Here is a 4,960-nt window from a genome sequence, read left to right on the forward strand (position 1 = left end):
AAGTCCCTTCCAGCTCTTCAGACTGTGTGAATTTTCAGGTTAACAGAAGTGAAGGTCATTCCCAAATCACAACAGCTGCTCTCCGGCCAACATTCCATTTGGTGAATCATGGAGGGAAACAGCGGTGGAGGTTATCAAAACTAATGATGGACAAAACTGTGACTGTGAATCAGAGAGGGGCCCCCCCAGCTTCAAGGTAGGGTTCCCATCTGAGGATGTGGGAAACTGGCACCCTCGTGCCTTGCTGGTGGGAACGTAAAATGGTGCAGCCGTTGTGGAACACAGTTTGACAGTGCATCAAAAGGTTAAAGATGGAATCACCATGCGACCCATCAATTTCACTCCTAGGTGTATCGTATACCCAAAAGGATTGAAAACAGGTATTAAAACAAATACAGCTGGCCATTGAACAATAAGGGGGGTCAGGGACACCGACCCTCCGCCCAGTTGAAAATCTGCATTTAACTTATAGTCAGCCCTTCACATATGGAGTTCCCCCATATCCGAGGTTCCCTGTCCCCGGATTCAACCAACCACGGATAATGTAGTACCTTAGTATTGACTATTGAAAAACGTCTGCCATACAGTTCAAACTGATGTGGTTCAAGGGTCAACTTATATACACAGTTCATAGAAGCATTATTCAAATAGCAAATAGCAAAAAGATGGAAACAGCCAAAATGGCCATCAATGGATAAATGAATAAACAAATTGTGTTTTTATATATACACAAAGTATTTTAATATACATTATTATATACACAATTATGTATATATTATATAATATATATAATGGAATATTTCTCAACCATAAAAAGGAATGAAGTATTGATATATGCTATGTGATGAGCCTTGAAAACATTACACTAAGTGAAAGAAGCCAGACACAGAAGGTCCCATGCTGTATGATTCCATTTACATGAAATATGCAGACTAGGTAGAGCCACAGAGACAGAGGCAGATTGATGGTGGCTAGATGCTGGAGGGCGGGAGGAATGGGGAGTGACCATTTAATGGGTACCGGGTTTCCTTTGGGGATGATGAAAATATTTTGGAACTCGATAGCTGTGGTGGTGACACAACACTGTGAATGCACTAAATGCCACTGAATTGTTCACTTTAAAATAGTTAACTTTATGGGACTTCCCTGGTGGTCCAGTGGTTAAGAATCTGCCTTCCAATGCAGGGGACGCAGGTTCAATCCCTGGTCTGGGAACTAAGATCCCACATGCCACGGGGCAACTAAGCCTGCACGCCACAGCTAGAGAGAAACCCGCCAGCCGCAACTAAGGCCCAAACGCAGCCGAAAATAAAATAAATAAATAAATTTAGAAAAAAAAAAGGGGGCTTCCCTGGTGACGCAGTGGTTGAGAGTCCACCTGCCGATGCAGGGGACACGGGTTCGTGCCCCAGTCCGGGAAGATCCCACATGCCGCGGAGCAGCTGGCCATGGCCGCTGAGCCTGCGCATCCGGAGCCTGTGCTCCGCAACGGGAGAGGCCACAACAGTGAGAGGCCCGCGTACCGCAAAAAAAAAAGAAAGAAAGAAAAGAAATGTATCACAGAGCTAAAAAAATACATCCAACTAGTGAATATAACAAAAAAGAAGCAGACATCACAGATATAAAGAACAAACTAGTGGTTACCAGTGGGGAGAGGGGAGGGGGGGAAGGGAAATTTTAAAAAAAATAGTTAACTTTATGTTGTGCGAATTTCACCTCAGTTAAAAATCTGTAAATGGTTCCTAGCCCAGAATGAAGAGAGGTCCCTGGAGCTCACTGTTGTGTGCCTCTGGGCAAGGTGATTGACCTCTCTGTGCCTCAGCTTCTTGGTTTATCAACGAGAGACAGTAATACCTGCCTTTCAGAGTTGTTCCTAAGATTACAGATCATTTACATTATGTGCCTGGCATGTATCAACTATTATGAAAAAAAATAGGAGACACCCTGATGTGAACATTTCTAGAATGGAATGGAATGGCTCTAGAATGCAGAGCCAGGGTCCTCGCTGACATTCTTCAATCAATAAAACAGGTGGTCTAGTTGTCAGAATATACCACCTCCCTCTTGAGAATCAGTTTATAAGAGAGAGGAACAAACGTTACTATTGTATCACCTTCTGCTTACACAGCTATCAAATAGGAATCACCAGGTCGGAACTCAGCATTTACTGTGTGCCAAATGCTTTCCTTGTTGGAGCTCGCCCAACCCTGGAGGCCTTAAGCGTGTGTTATTATTCCTGTGGGTTTGAGAGCTAGGCGAGCCCTCGGAGTGAGCGGGGAGGCCCAGAGAGGTGATTCGTTGCCCACCATCACACAGCTTAGGACCCACGACCTAGCCCCTTTGGGAGGCCCCTTTCCACCTCTCCAAGGTGCACTGGAGGGCAGCTCAGAAATTTGCTAGAAAGCAGAAAAAAAATCCTACATGAGATTTGAAATCTGACATGAAGGACGGGTGACGTGCACCCCTGAAACTCAGCAGTACACCCCGAAAAGTCAGTGTCCCCGCAGAATTTTTCAGAAGAGTGGCTACATCTCAGCAAGCTTAGCTTTCACTGCAGTTTCGACCCTAAATTATTAAGCTGAATACAAACAGGCCATTTGTAAGAGATGATAAATGATTTAAAATATAAATAAATACATTGAATCTTACCAGCAATCCAATTAGCAAAAAAGAAAAAAAGAGAGAGAGAGATTTACCTGTGCTGAGGAAGGCACGTGTGAATGGGTAAAACCCTGTAGGAAGAGTAAATTGACAATATCTTTTAAAAGCCTTTCAGGGGCTTCCCTAGTGGCGTGGTGGTTAAGAATCCGCCTGCTAGTGAAGGGGACATGGGTTCAAGCCCTGGTCCAGGAAGATCCCACATGCCGCAGAGCAACTAAGACCGTGCACCAGAACTACTGAGCCTGTGCTCTAGAGCCCAGGAGCCACAACTACTGAGCCCACTGCCACAACTACTGAAGCCCATGCGCCTAGAGCCCGTGCTCCGCAACAAGAGAAGACACTGCAATGAGAAGCCCGCGCACTGCAACAAAGAGCAGCCCCCGCTCCCTGCAACTAGGGAAAGCCCGCGCACAGCAACAAAGACCCAATGCAGCCCAAAATAAATAAATAAATAAATAAATTTATATTTTAGAAAGGCTTTCAAACGTTCACACCCGCTCTGATCGTGCTGCCGGCGTGCAAGATGGCGGTGAAGAAAGACAAGAAGCCTAAGAAGTAAACCTGGAAGTTTAATTTGGACCTTACTCATCCAGTAGAAGATGGAATCTTTTTTTTTTTTTTTGCGGTACGCGGGCTTCTCACTGTTGTGGCCTCTCCCGCTGCGGAGCACAGGCTCCGGACGTGCAGGCTCAGCGGCCATGGCTCACGGGCCCAGCCGCTCCGCGGCATGTGGGATCTTCCCGGACTGGGGCACGAACCCGTGTCCCCTGCATCGGCAGGAGGACTCTCAACCACTGTGCCACCAGGGAAGCCTGAAGATGGAATTTTTGATTCTGGAAATTTTGAACAGTTTCTACGGGAGAAGGTTAAAGTGAATGAAAAAACTGGAAATCTTGGGAATGTCGTTCACACTGAACGCTTCAAGAACAAAATCACAGTTGTTTCTGAGAAACAGTTCTCTAAAAGGTATTTGAAACACCTTACCGAGAAATACCTTAAAAAGAACAATCTTCATGATTGCCTTCGTGTGGTTGCATCTGACAAGGAGACTTATGAACCTTGTTACTTCCAGATGAGTCAAGATGAAGATGGATCCGAGTCTGAGGACTAGATGAAGTCGTCCCTTTCAGGGCTTTGCTTGCTAACAAAACACATGAAGTATATAAGAGAAACATCTTGAAATGGACCTTTAGTTTATCAGTGAATAAAAAACATTACTCTGAAAAAAAAAAACATTACTCTGTATGTTAAGCATTCATCTCTTTAAATGTATGCTGTTTATATGGTGCTGGCTTTCCTTTAATACTTTTTAAAAAAAAATTTTATTGGAGTATTGTTGATTTACAATGTTTTGCTGGTTTCGGGTATACAGCAAAGTGAATCAGTTATACACGTGCACTCCTTTTCTTTTTTAAGATTCTTTTCCCATATAGGCCATTACAGAGCATTGAGTAGAGTTCCTTGTGCTATACAGCAGGTTCTTATTAGTAACCTGTTTTATGTATAGTAGTATGTACATGTCAGTCCCAATCTCCCAGTTTATCTGGCCCCACTCCGCCACCCTTATCCCCTGGAAAACATAAGTTTGTTTTCTACGTCTGTTACTCTACTTCTGTTTTGTAAATAAGTTCTTTTGTACTCCTCTGTTGTTGTTTTTTTTAATACTTTCTGTAAGCAGTATTTAAATAGCCTATAGCTAATGGACTTTCTTCCAGGATTTCTGAAGCTTACTACTTTTACAAACGTCCTTGAGTTAAAGTATATAGTGAAAAAATGAAGCACAATTTTGGGTGTAACTTTATATAGTAAAATATTTAAATTCTCAAAAAAAAACCCAAAAAACAAAAAAAAAACGTTCACACGCTTTCACCCCATGATTTCCCCTTCTAGGACCCGATCCTAAAAAACACAGAAGAACAGATAATGTTTTATGTCCCCAATGCTAATCAAAGTATTATTTATAATGGAAAAGTAGAAAAAGCCTAGAAGACCAACAGTAGGGCTACAGTTCAGTAAATCATTACACAAATCCACACAATGGAATAGTAAGCAGCCATTAAATGATCCTAATAATATGGGAAAATACTTATGATATAATATTGTTCCAAAAAGCAGGATAACATAGAGACAGATTCATAGAGACAGAAAGTAGAATAGTAGTTGCCAGGGGCGGAAAGGAAGGGAGAATAGTGAGTTATTATTTAATGGGTACCAAGTTGCAGTTTGGGAAAATGAAAAAGTTCTCAAGATGGATGATAGTGATGGTTGTGCAAAAATGTAAATGGACTTAACGCTACTG

The 4,960-nt window shown here is 42.7% G+C and overlaps 1 pseudogene; it reads left to right on the plus strand.

Moving 5' to 3' along the window:
- The first annotated feature begins 3,184 nt into the window (after nucleotides 1-3,184).
- Nucleotides 3,185-3,772, plus strand: LOC103074188 (60S ribosomal protein L22-like 1; annotated as a pseudogene).
- Nucleotides 3,773-4,960: the final 1,188 nt, after the last annotated feature.

Source organism: Lipotes vexillifer, unplaced genomic scaffold (genome assembly GCF_000442215.2).
Source record: "Lipotes vexillifer unplaced genomic scaffold, Lipotes_vexillifer_v1.1 scaffold778, whole genome shotgun sequence".
Taxonomy (NCBI): Eukaryota; Metazoa; Chordata; class Mammalia; order Artiodactyla; family Lipotidae; genus Lipotes; species Lipotes vexillifer.